The 13,800-nt window shown below is 38.6% G+C and overlaps 2 long non-coding RNA genes across 5 annotated transcripts in view; both read right to left on the bottom strand.

Moving 5' to 3' along the window:
* The window catches only part of LOC144996538 (uncharacterized), a 313,044-nt gene extending 302,762 nt beyond the window's left edge, over nt 1-10,282 (bottom strand). Inside the window, exons 1-8 of one of the 4 annotated variants that reach the window (XR_013659453.1) lie at nt 10,253-10,267; nt 10,040-10,111; nt 8,012-8,188; nt 7,848-7,935; nt 7,236-7,732; nt 6,861-7,153; nt 6,454-6,585; nt 5,971-6,356 (exon numbers count right to left, since the gene is read on the bottom strand). This is a non-coding gene — a long non-coding RNA (uncharacterized LOC144996538). Of the gene's footprint in view, nt 1-5,970; nt 6,357-6,453; nt 6,586-6,695; nt 6,784-6,860; nt 7,154-7,235; nt 7,733-7,847; nt 7,936-8,011; nt 8,189-10,039; nt 10,112-10,252 lie in introns of those variants that run through there. The other 3 variants (XR_013659454.1, XR_013659455.1, XR_013659456.1) reach the window with 3 other exon arrangements.
* On the bottom strand, nt 2,284-5,129 carry LOC111948378 (uncharacterized). Its single transcript, XR_002874362.2, has 3 exons — nt 4,355-5,129; nt 2,970-3,107; nt 2,284-2,557 (listed from the first exon to the last, which is right to left on the bottom strand). It is a non-coding gene; the product is annotated as an uncharacterized LOC111948378 (long non-coding RNA).
* Nucleotides 10,283-13,800: the final 3,518 nt, after the last annotated feature.

Genomic DNA, 13,800 nt, shown 5'->3' with positions numbered 1-13,800 from the left:
CAGGTGTTTATTTTTATTTTTTTACAGAAATTAATGTTTCCATTACTAATGCAAACTTTTTGTTTTGCAGGTACTTAAAGAAACAAAACATCAAATGTTTCTCAGAGCGAAGGTACCTTGTCGCATGACAGATTGCAGTTGTTTTTTATACAAACTTTATTGACTGTAACAATTCAAAACAACAATTCCCAACAGCAACAAGAAAGAAACAAACCAGGGGATTATTATGAAATTTTTCACAAAAACGTTGAAACTGACACACAGATTGAATGTTTTAAATGCTTTCTTATTTTCAGAGTTTCTTATTGTGTTCATGTTTTGTTTGAACTCATTGATAAAGTTAGAAAAATGGGGGGTATGATTTATAACTTTGTATTTATGAATGTGCCATATGAATAAAAATAAAAAAAGGTTAATGAGGTAGAATTGTTCTTTTTTATGGGATGGACAGTGGGTGAGGCACGACAGATTACAGTAAAACAGTCAAACTGCTACCACAATAGCGTTGAACTTCTGTTGAGAATAATTCATTCATAAATCTGTCTACATATTAGAATGTCAGCATCTGGATCATTTACGTCTATTTTAACATAAAAGGGGCTAAAAAGAACTAACATCAACAAACAACAACTACTAATAAATATTATAGGAAATAAGGAAACTAAGTATAAAAAAGTAAAACAAAATAAATGTACTTAGTATATTATTTATTATTGTAAATAAAAAAATAAACATGTCTGACTAAGAGTGGGGGTTGAGGTCGGGGTTTTTTTGTCTCTTTTTTGGAATTCAGCGTAGAGGCCATGACCCCCCCCCTGCAAGAAAAGTAGAGAAGGTTCCATCATACAGTGATAGAAGACGATGGGCTACAGGTTGTACACTCAGTGCTTACAGGACGACTGTTTTTAATTTGATTAGTGTCAATTATCCTTTGTAGGAAATATTAGTACTATTCAAATATTTATGAATAATTACAATATTACATTGATTTTTAACGCATAGCACAAAAGCATCAAATAATCAATATCTAACAACTTGTAGAACATGAATAATAAAACTTGGACATGCATCCATCATCTACCCCTTTTGTCCTTTTATTGACAAAATTAGAAAAGATTTATATCATTTTAAATAAACAAAAAAACAAATTAGGCTGATTATTATTTGGACTTATTTATTTGCGACCAAGCAAAAAAACTGATGGAAATTCATGTTGAAGAGGCACGTTGCTGGATTGTCCGCACGTATTTTAACCATAACCCCGGCTTCTTTACTTGCAATAGGCACTTCAAAATAAATAAATAAATTCATTAATAATATATACAACATAAAACATGACTTGAGTTTACCACTCAAAACAATCATCAGAACTCTAACACAGTAAATATGCCAAACAAATTAATAAAAAAGCATTTATATACATTAGAGTTCTACTTTAAAATAGTAATAATGTAAAATAAAAACTGCTCCTTTTTTCTTTAAATGTCCTCATTGCATATTAATCTTTTCCTCCAATCACACGGCTGCATTCTGAAAGATGAAAAGTGTAAACTTGTTTAAGAGATGTTTAAGAGGACTACTGTGAACTAAGATAAATGTGTCAGTTAAAATAAAGTAATAATGCATAGTTATTTTATAATAAAAGACTAAAAAAGGCAAATTAATAATACAAAATCCAAATCTTTACAAATTCTGCAAGTATTTTGTCGTATTACTTTTTACTGGTGGAAATGCAAAGAAAAGCGACAACTTAGAAGAACTGGTTTGAACATGAATTATTGCACAAAGACAGAAAGGTGGGCGTGTCTCCAGGAAAAAGATCCTCATGACAACCAACATGATTTTTGATACGGAGGCTGATGCTTCAAGGAGAAAAGAAACGTCAACAGCCAGTGCTGATCAGAACACAACCCAATATTCTCATCATTTGAATAAATCCTGAAATGTTCATCTGCTGGTGTTTGTCTGCATTTCTTGATGAAATTTTGCTGCAAAATAAACCCATTAACCATCACTGTTCTGTCTGTGATGGAATAAACGCCAGGGCTACTATGGGAAGATATACGGTAGTCAACATTTTCTTGTAAAGGATTCTTTTTAAATAATATTTTATAGAATCTTTTAATAGTGTGTAAAATGTTTTTAACTACAAAGCATTTTAATTGCATGTTATATGTTTTATATCAACTGTAATGCCCATTAAAAAGAAAAGCTAAAGTAAACTTGAACTGAATTATTTCTTTCTTATTAAAGATTTGAGGAAAATTGTAAAAATAACCACCAGATGAATAATTCTGTATTTTCATATTTCTTTGGAGAAACATTTGTTGAGGATAAAAAAACACAGGAATATCTAAAAAAACATATCATTTTTGCTAACTGTGCAGAAAAATAAGATTGTACCAGGACAGTAAAATGTCAGGAGTTGGGACACTGGTGGACGGCTGTGGGGCTGAAGTGGTGGAAAGATTGGTGGTTGAAGTGGTGAGAGGATGGATGTCTGAAACGGTTGATGGTTGGACGGCTGAAGCACTGGAGGGCTGCTGGTTTTTCCAACCTTAATGGATGAAAATGATAAAATGATTAGTGTGGTTGTTTTGGTGAGACATGACCAGATCTGCTGACGGTTCACAAATGACAGTTTCTAATCAAACTAGAGTTCATGCAGATGTCGTGTCATCAAGCTTCCATGAATAATGAGGAACAACAACAGACTGAGGTGAATGTAAAATTATTATTACCAGTATACCTGATACAAGGCCTTCATCCAGTCAAAGCACGTTTCTGCTTGATCAGGGAACTTAGGGCAACTTAGGGGGCACAACATGTGTGTGGTAAGAGGCGGGACTTTTTGGCAGGTTTGGCAGCAATTTTTGTATCGTCATCGTCAAAATTTAAATTATCATATAACACTGTGAACAGATCAACAATTGGTTAATGACTCTGAGTCACAGATGGTAAATACATACCAATACAGACACTTCATCACATGTGAGGCGTTCTCTTTTGGCCTGAAATCTTTGTAGCCCGCCTTACATTTGGATGTTTTGGCGGCCACAGCGATCACAGTTGATGCAAGAAGTTGTCGAGCCTCGTGGCAGAGTCAGCTGAAAATAGGAAAAGCAGAATTTTTATGTCTCCAGTTCCCCATTCTGATAAGATTTGGGGAAAATATTGCCATATTAATGACAATGGTTGTTAGTTTTACAATTAAATTAAGGTAGCAATTGAAGTCTAACAGTTTTGTAAGAATGTGCAGGTTATTATTTCTGAATTTTAAAAAGAAAAGTTATAAAAAAAGGTCATGAAGACTTGGTTTTGAGCTGAAGATGTCTTTCCTCTTATCCAAAATGATTTCTGGAATAAAACTGGTAAAAAAGGCAGTTTGACTGGATCAGAGAAAAGGTTTGAGCGAGTGTGACGTCACCCATTTCCTTCCAGATCCATCATAACAAATTCAATTCTGTCGTCGTTTCTCTGTGATACAGACGTCACCACGTTGGAGCCAGTTGACAGTGATTGATCTGAGTATCAATTCTATGGCAACTACTGTCGCCAATCAGGAGTAAGCTTGTTGAAAGTCCACACTGCTTCCACTGAAAGTGAGCTTGGTGGAATTTGTCAAACAAACATTCAAGGTGGCACATGCTATTACTTAGGCATCTGTTGGTCAGTCTATAATTTGAATAACTTGTGATAAAGAAAAAGTTTTGTAAAACAAATAACTGGAATTAGCAAAAACATGTTGAAAAGGGTATCACAACAAGAATGGTTAATCTGAGCCATAGAATGACTGACTAACAGCTGTTTGTTTCTCTGTAGAAGTCTATAGGATTATGGCTCCTTGTACTTCCTGTTTGGAACGTGAGGGGGAGGAGTCGGTCAGTCCAGGTCTCTGAGACAGAGACTGTTTTAAAATATTTACAAAACCAAGTCCAGATGATCGTTGTTACAACGTTTTTTGTGTAAATTTGGAGAAAAACCCTAAATAGGTCAATCATAACACTTAAATATATCAGTAAATTAATGTTCCTTTTTTTGCCGGGAAACCGGCGGTGGCGCGAGCGCTGCCATAATCATTAGCTAATGTAACCCCGATTCTCACAAACCTCCCTTCCTCTGCTCCACCACAATAACTATACAGTCGAAACAAATAATTAATACATTTTTCTATGACGATCATAGTAACCTGCAGTCATGTTACGTTCAGTCTCTCGATGGAGGCCGTATTTTTCAGCACCGCTCTTCCGTTACAGTGATAACAACAGCTGCATGCATTCATCTGTCAGATGAAAATACTTTCAGATGATCATAAAGTATTTTCATTACTGCCTCTTGTGTTTACATTTCTTACCTTTGAGACTTCTTTAGCTCGTGCAGAGATGCAGAACGCGCGACAACCAGATTACCTTTATTGACGCCCAACACCCACCGACCGGCGCGCGGATACGTGGGGGTGGGGTGGCTTTATGTGCACGGCGCGCACGCATGCGTATTTGCACTAAAATTTTCACATGGCCTCTTTGACATATAAACTTAACATTTCTATCATTTGTGTCTAAATTACGAGCATTAAATAACACAACTTGATGTGTGTCTGTCATAAAATATTCCATGTTGGGTCTAAATCAGATAAGCATTGTTCATCACATCAAATATTTACATATTTACTGTATTATACTGTTTTCATATATTTATTACTTTTATCATCTAAATTGTCCTAAGATTTATGAAAAAATGAAAATCACACACTGAAAAATAGGGTTTGCTTTATCAGTTTATTCTGCATAATGGAATGTTTGGCTCAAAACTGAGCTCTTTGGCATCAACTCAACCATTGGGTTTGGAGGAAGAGAATTGCTACCTATGACCCCAAGAACAGCTTCCCCGCTGTCAAACATGGAGGTGGAAGCATTATGCTTTGTGGCTATTTTTCTGCACAGAGCTACGTCACCACGTTGATGGAGCCATTAATGGAAAATCCTGAGTGAGAACTTCCTACCCTCCTTAAGCCAGGACCCTTCAAATCAGTCATGGATGGGTCTTCCAACAGGTTAGTGACCTAGAACCTACAGCCAAGGCAACCAAGGAATGGCTGAAGAACAATCATATCAAGGTCATTGAGAGGCCCAGCCAATGTCAATCCTATGGAGAGATCTCACAGGCACCAAGCAACAGCCACCAAATATTCATGATGTAGAAGGGTCAAAAGAAGGGCAAATAAATTTATATAAATTCTTTCAACTTGATTTCTTTCTAGGTTTGCAATTTTGCACAACAAACAAAGGACAAAAACTTTTTTTCCTCCAAATAAAGGGAAAAACCTTGAAACTTCATGTGAGTTCACTGGACCCACATCTCCATGTCTTGGATATAAGTAATTAACTTGCCAATAACAAAGACTTATTAAAGGTCACTGAGGTGAACTTTGTAGACAAGTGCGGAAACTGTATAGTGTAAGGCTGATCGGCAAATAAAAGACCATGAAAGTCATCTTGGACTATAGTAGGCACAGAGGATGGTTCACAGCTTCCCTTTCCTGGGCATCCCCATCTCAGCTGATCTAACTTGGTTTCCTAACTTCCAGGACGTTATCAACAAGGCACATCAGCACGTCTGAAGCTGCTGGCAACCTACCGCTCAGCCAGTCCAACTGCATCATGGTCTGGCTCTCAGATCAAACTGAAGAAGAGCCGCAGAAGCTTCAGTGCTGAAGATACTGGAGCAGATCATCGGCTACCCCCTTCCCTACCTGTCATCCTGTCTGAGTAAAGGAACGTGTCAAGGACCGCACCCTTCCTGCAGCTAACATACTGATAAATACACGTCACTCCACACTTCTAATATTCTTAATTTCTCATGTCATTTACCCCTAATTTAAGATAACTCATTGTCATTTTGTTACATTTTACTTCAGTCTTGCTACAATTAAAATGTAGTCTGTACCCTGACAAAGGATTTGGAGATGCATTGCACATTTATTATATGAGTTTAATAGGTCAGTGTTTCATTCTAAGGTGTTGGACATACAAATCAAAGGCCAAACGTTTGAGTTAAAATGAGAAGTGTCTTCAGCACAGGTGTGAGCACTGAAATGTTTAGCTAGTGTTGTAGAAACTTGAACGGAGGTAAAAAACAATGTAATTGGTGAAATTTAGGTTGAAAAACCCTTCATTGGTGCAGTTCAGAAAAAGATCTCTCAATTAAAAGTGATTTATTGGTACAAAGTTGAAATTAGGTTTTCCTTTATATAAGCCTTTTTTTAGGGGTGAGCTGGGGCTTGAACTGCAAAAAGTCTCCTCCTCAGCAGACAATTAGTCCCTCATGTTCTCTCTCCATCAAGGACTCTGTGCTGCCTAAAAATGAAATGAAGAAGAAAACACATAAATGCCACAAGCCCTGGACATCCATGCAGATCACAAAGAGAAACCTCCTGGCTTTGCAGGGCCGAACCTTCCAAAAGCTGGGAGGAGAGCTCTTCAACCACACTTCAAGGACCTGCAGTGCTGCTGGACTTCACCAACCACAGTCTGGTCAGCAGCATGACATCATAGAGCCTTTAGTTCTTTACCATGGCACCATAACCTGCAATCCATCACATCATGCTTGATCAGTTATGCAACAACTTTAGAAAGTGTAACCCTTGTTCTATCCTAGGCACTTTAACATTGGGAGTTGGGTCATTTAGACCCACTAGACGGTGCTCTGAACCTTTTTTCTTCTATGATTTGTGATCTTCACTGATGTCCATGGATTACATGAAATCTTTCCACCTTTATCCACCTTTGTCATGGTAGGGAGAACACGTCAATGTGAGGGTGGGGTCACAAGATAGCACAAAGGTTACAAAAGATTTTTACCATATGTTGATGACAGCTGATTCTTGTTTTCCTGATGCTCAGACAAAGCCCTTCAGTGTTTTTCTCTGGGCCATTTTGATTGGTCCTTGTGGGAAGAGATTAATGTATTAATAATACTGAAGAAATCAAGAGATATTCCACATCAACAGCATGAGAGTAACATGAAAGAAACAAGCCAACATTTATCTACAACATTACCACAGTCTTTATCTGGAGGTACCATTCTGGTCACGTCTGCTCCAGCTTTTCTGACTTCCGCTTGTTCCAGCCACCGGCCTGAACGGCGAGGATGTCTGTGCAGAATGAAAGGATCAAAATGTATTAAACTGAGAAAACAAACTACACAAAAAGGATGCATCTTCAATGAGTATTTACCAGTTTTTGACACATATGTACTCGGAACATGTGTCTGCTGAAGAGAGGAAGCTGTTCAGTCGGTTCAGTCCCTTTCCCTGATGTTGTCCCTTCTTGATTTCATCCTCGGATCCTCATCATTTCAACTAAAATGTATGTTTGCAAACTTTTGAAACATAAGGGGTTAGAAAAAAACTCCAACAGGAATAAGGGCAGAGGCCCTAAGGGAGACCCAGGACACGCTGGGGAGACTACGTCTCTCAGCTGGCCCCGGGGTCCCCCAAGAGGAGCTGGAGGAGAGGGAAGTGTGGGCATCTTTGCTTAGACTGCTGCCCTCACAACCTGGTTCCTGATGAATGGAAGAAGATGGATGCATGGATGGAACATGTTCAGGCCTTTCAGCAAAACTCCACGATGGCAGACTGCGATACTTCCTCATTTACTTTGCCAGAAGACTTGGTGGAGGACTCTGGTGCTGCCACAAACTTACCTGCTCCACATCTCCCATCTCCAGGATTCTATCAAAACAAATAAATGTCGTATATTAACATGATGATATGACACAAAATACAATAAAACATATATGTAGGCATGTTCATTTTCTTAAGGAAGAGGCCATGAAAATAACTTTACATGTTCTATTTCCCCATGAATGCAGTTCACAAAGGAGGTCACCACAGTGTTTTTGGTCAGAAACGCATCTTCCAAATAACCACTGAGCCTAAAAGAACAGAAAAGTTTACATAAGAAAAACATTTATACCATCAAAAATGTAGGTGGAAAAGAATTTTACACACCCCAGTTGGCTCTCAAAACAGTACATTTTGCAAGTTCCATCCACTGCTACAGCCAACATGGAGGGAGAGCATGCAGGACCCTGAAACAGATGAACCTGACAGCCTCTCCATCTCAAAGTTAGCAGAAGATCAGTCCAGGAACTATTTGTACATGTTGTCTCCAAATAACTGACCAGTCTGAGAGAGGAAAGGGAAAAAAACACGAGGTTCTTTTATGTATATACATACATACAAGAATCAGGAATCAGACATTCTGTTGAAGTGGGACTTAAAGTCCCACTCCAACAGAATTTTTAGCTATTATAAAATCGTTCCCAGTTTTTTTTTTAATTACGATCATTTTGTTTTTTTTTAAGACATTTTTCTGCAGCACAGCAGCTCATAAGAATTTCACCTCAGAGCTGTGGTGCAGATGTTTGCCTCTGCTAATTTCCCATAAACCATTTGTTGATTTTCTCTCCCGCTAGCTTATAGCACCTCACAAGCCCTAGCCAACATTAGCATAGCAAAAAAAAAAAAAATCAATGAGCAACATTGGAGCTATCCATGTGTACACTTTTGAGCCAGATACCAGCTCAGACAAGGGAACTCAGGACATTAATGGATCTACCGGTATTTGTCTGCAAGTGGATGCATCAGAATTGGAGCGGAGTAGAGACTTTGGCCCATTCATGGCAGTTAGAGCGTCACAACTATAAGCTTTTTGAGACAATCAGTTTCATCTTCTCCTGATCCATTGAGATTTGAATAAATACTCAGAAACAGTTTTAATCTTATATTATTGTGTATGTGTTTATATTTTTGTTAATGTTCTCAATAATGAGAAAAATGTTTGATCTTAAAAACATGACTTCCATTGGAGCGGCTCTTTAACTTTGTTGACAACGCTAGGATAAATAAATGTGGTCAGCCAAATCAGCCATAACTGTTTAGACCAGGGGTCTGCAGCCTGAGGCTCCACAGCCACATGTGGCTCCTTGACCCCTCCTTTGCGGTTCTCTGACAAAAAATAAAAATGTTTTTAATTCAAACAAATATCCTATTTTTCAGACGACACAGCGCATCACGCAAAACAAAACAGTCAGATAAGTCAAACTTTACTCAACTTGGTGATCTACTCAACAGTTGAAGCAAAGTATTACTGTGCCAGGCTCCTGACTACAGTACCCATAATGCTTCAATAATCTATCAAGCGGTGATGCACAATATTTTAAGAAATTCCAGCATTTATGACGAATTTTTTTAAAGCTGACAACGTACCACAAAAAATCAATTTGAGGTCAATACGCACAATTTAGAGGGCCTATACCATGCTAGCCATTTAGAATAAACTATTTCCTCGATCTCTGAGGCTCCGCCTTTCTCTTCTTGTGGGTGTCGCCTATTTCATGACATCAACCTAGAGTCTGCGTTGGCAGCGTTTCTGCGTTTCTTCCATCCAAACTTTTGCAAAGATGGATGTGAATATTGTGCAATGAAAGCATTTTGCTGATCACCACTAGCTCCATTGAGAAAGTGGGCGTGTCTGTTAGCCTGGAGGCGGTTTTAGCTGCACAGGCTCTTCCTAGAAGAGGCTGCTCCTCACTTATGATGACGTCACAATGTGAGGACCCTCTTATTGTGAATTGGGAGGGGCTGGTGCTCAGAGGGTTTCAGAGGAATGCTGAGAGATGCGTGAATGGATCAAAATACCGCTGTGGATTAGTTTTTGTGAGGAATTAACATTATAATACACTTTAAAATTTTAAAACGTTGATGTTGCATGATATAGGCCCTTAAAGAAATACTGGCTGAGATGTACTAACAACATAAAATCTACAATGTGTAAAAAAAAGCCTTTGTAAACCCCAGTAGTTATCAAGTTTCCAAAATAACATAAATGCAAATGAGTGTTTGATTTTCTAAAGGCTGAAGAGACACCTTGTGTGTCCTACTGAGTTCTGGACAGTGAGACATTAGAAAGGCTCTTAGCTGTTTAAAGGGCTGCAGACCCCCGTTTCTGGCTAAATGACCCAAAAGGAAACTTACCTCTGCGGAGACCACGTGACGTTTCCCCCCCCGTCCTTTATACAGAAGAGGCCTTCACCGTGATGCTGCGGCCTTTTAAATTTAAGATGGAAAAACGCCTTGTCATTCAACGTTTATCCTTAACAGCCAACACGTTTTTACTAAAAACCCATCTCTGGTTTCCCAAATCTAAACATTACATTTCTACAGAGAAAAGTTCAAAGCATCGCCCACCTTCCAGCTGTCCAAGAGTTCTTCAGCCGCGCGCCTTCCCAACTACCCCTGGCTGCAGCCTGCAGAAGTGCACAACATAGTGGAATGCTGGAACGCTGAGGAATGTGTACACGCTGTGGAATGTTAACCCCGCCCACTTTGAGCCTGTCTTCTTCATTGGTTTTACAAGTTTCCATGTGCAATATTGCCACCTACCGGTTTTTAAGGAGTTTTTCCTTACCGTGAAGGGGGGGGGGGGGGGGGTCTAAGGGCAGGAGTAACAGTTTAGTTTAGTCTGTTTTGTTAAAGTTTAGTATTTTTCTAATGCATTCTTTGTTTTCATGATCCCTTTTTATTGTTTTTCATTGCGCTAAATAAAAAAATATTTAATTGAATTAGAGAATTTATACAGTGATTCCTGTCTTCTTATGCCTTTTATAAGTTTCCATGTGCATGTATTAGGGAGTTAATAAATTCTGTCTGGCCTCACAGACTCAAAAAAATAACTCATTGGATGAACTCAATTTAATTGTGGGCAGGATTTCCATCCAATAAATGAGTAACCCCACCTCAAAGGAAATTCTTCCATGTAACGAAATGTAATCGAGTTAGTCGAACTCAATTTTATCAAGAAAGGCAAAGGAAAAAGATCATGCAACAGAAGTCTAAAGCCAGATTCAAACTCAGAACCTCTGTATTATAATCTCGCTAACTACACCACTGAGCTAACACTCCAGTGACAAAACAAGGCCGCCGGTATAAATAAATAGAGTCCTTATTTCTATGAATGACGCTCTTCGTGTATCGTCTTATTGGGAGAAGCCGAGTTGAAACGATTTCATGCCACAGTTTCGTTTTTTACGTGGAAAAAACGAACTAAAGTTTTCACTTTTGAAAAGTCGAAGGATTTGAAGGACTAATAGTCATACCAGGCATTACATTAGATGAAGGAGTTGAACATTTTAATAGTTCAATGGTTAAAATAGGTGAAAAATTGTAGCCGTAGACGGCAAAAAGCATAAAGAGAAACAGGAAAACAGCATTCAACAGCATTACCCCTTACTTGAACTCAATTATTTTGGATTCCTGGAGTTATAGGGGAAACTATTACAGGTAATACATTTTGTGTTAGGTCAATTAAATGTAGATACAATCTTTTAAAATAAATATTTTTAAATAAAACAAACAGAATTTTATTGTGTTACATGAAAGAGGGACTTGAATCATTTTTTTGAGTGATACATAAAAAAACATTGCATAATTCAAATTTTCCTCCCCTCTGTTCTCTTTCTTCCTCATACAATTCACAATGACACAAAATGTGCTCCACTGATTCTTCCCCTTTCCTGCAATCACAACTGCTGTGACAAAGGTGAATCAAATGCACGGGCTCAGCGTGGGCGGGGTTAACATTCCACAGCAGACGGGCTCAATGTGGGCGGGGTTAACATTCCACAGCGTGTTCACATTCCTCTGCGTTCAAAGCATTCCACTATGTTGACCCATTCTGCAGGCTGCAGCCAGGGCTTACTCCGCCTTCCTGCGGGTTCATCCGGGGGTTTCCGGGGGAGTGGGGTGGGGGTGCCCGTATGACGCTGCATTCACTGGCTTTTCGAAATGCGCACTTCATGTCAATTGGGGCAAATTGAAGGCTTAAAAGCCTGTTTACTTTAGATAATATATCCTATTTAATATATCCTATTTAAAACATTATTGAGAATTACTACAGGAAACAGTGATGAAACCGGTTTGTTGTCACATGTCAATCAAAGCCTGATCGCCGCAACAGCAACACAGAACAAGAAAACCTATACACGAGTCCCTAGAAATGTAAATAAAAGAAATTAGTAAATCGCAACATACCTTTTTACGAGATTTTCCACAGGAAAAAAAGAGAAAGGCACGTCACGTGACCCACGTCAGCCCGCATATATGAATGGAAAAGATCAGACGCTTTCAGATCCTTTGAGGAAAAGTTGAACGTAACAAACAAACAACTTAATGTCTGCAATATTACGAAAATAAAGGGGATATATCCTGCTAGAAATGTTTTCAAAAATAAATTAGTCCACAATCACTCTTATTTTATGGCATTTTCTGCGGAAAAAAAGAGAATCATATTAGTCACGTGATCCACGCGCACGTCTGCAGATATGAATGAAAGTTAACGTGTTTCTCCAACGTAACACAGAGCCTTTGGGAGAAAAAGTTGAGCGAAACAAGCAAACTACAAACTGTATGTCCAAAATGAAAGCATATTTTAAAAGAAAATGGTATATTTCTCACTAGAAATGTTGTCAAAATAAAAATTAGTCCTCAAAATATCTTGTTTTATGGGATATTCCACCGAAAAATGAACGTGCATCCGCCATGTTTTTTGCTCACGACAGGCCAAACCTCCAAAGTCACGTGATCCTGAGAAGGCTCGTAGAAAATGAATAGAAAAATGAAACGTATCCGTCTCACAGTTTAGGGGGCGTTTTTGTAAAACTCTCACGCATTTCCATGTGGACAAATGTAGCTACTACACATTTTAGGATGAGACTGGGTTGTATGAACCCAGACATGGAGAGGTGATTACCAATGCTTTTTTAGAACTCAGTCAATAATGCGGGCTCGGGAGAATTGTACAAGCCATTGAGAGAGAACCAGTTACCAACAGTAATTTTGCATTTGTTAAGCTTTATTTTTATAGTTTTTCACTACTGGTTCATCCACGTTGAGCCCGAGAGACATGGGAAAATCTTTGTTGTTTTTTTAATGTTCTTAAAAAGAATTGCATAGTAACAAGGAAAAGGTATTCAGACCAAGAGCAGTCCACTGGCCCTCCAGGTTGGGGGTTTGGCACAGGGCTAACCACCCGGTCCTATAAAACTAAGATGGTTACGGAAACAGCAACAAGATCAAAAACCACTCTAACGTGCACTGGGCCTCCAGAGTCACAACAAGAGACTTATATGAATGACAATGGTAAAAGCCAAACCTTGGAAGCCACTGACAGGAGGATGGAAGTCTTGAGCACTAAAACCAAGACCAGATTAGGATTCTGGAATGTACGAACAATGTACCAAACAGGAAAATTGGCACAAGTGACATCAGAGATGCGTCGATATAATCTTCATATTTTAGGCGTTAGTGAAACCAGATGGATAGGATCCGGCAAAGTCATAACATCAACAGGAGAAACATTACTGTATTCAGGCAGAGAGGATAGTAAGCATCAAGAAGGAGTTGCCATCATTTTAAAGAAAGGAGTAGAGAAAAGTCTAATTGAATGGAAACCTGTCAACAGTAGATTGATTAAAATCAGGATGAGAGGGAGACATATGAACATGACCATAATTCAGTGCTACAGTCCTACCAATGACAGTGAGGAAGAAGCAAAGGACTCTTTCTATGAACAGCTAGATACAGAAGTTAAGCTCACACCAAGACATGATGTTTTGATCATCATGGGAGATTTGAATGCAAAAGTTGGAAAAGACAACAGTAACAACGAGAGAGCAATGGGCAAGCTTGGATGTGGGACAATGAACGAGAATGGAGAAAGGCTGATTGACTTCTGCAAT

The sequence above is a fragment of the Oryzias latipes genome, chromosome 12 (assembly GCF_053564925.1).
Source record: "Oryzias latipes strain Hd-rR chromosome 12, Olatipes_Hd-rR_3.1".
In the NCBI taxonomy this organism is placed as follows: Eukaryota; Metazoa; Chordata; class Actinopteri; order Beloniformes; family Adrianichthyidae; genus Oryzias; species Oryzias latipes.
The sequence above is the reverse complement of the archived record's forward strand: the minus strand, read 5'-3'. Positions and strand labels throughout refer to the sequence as shown.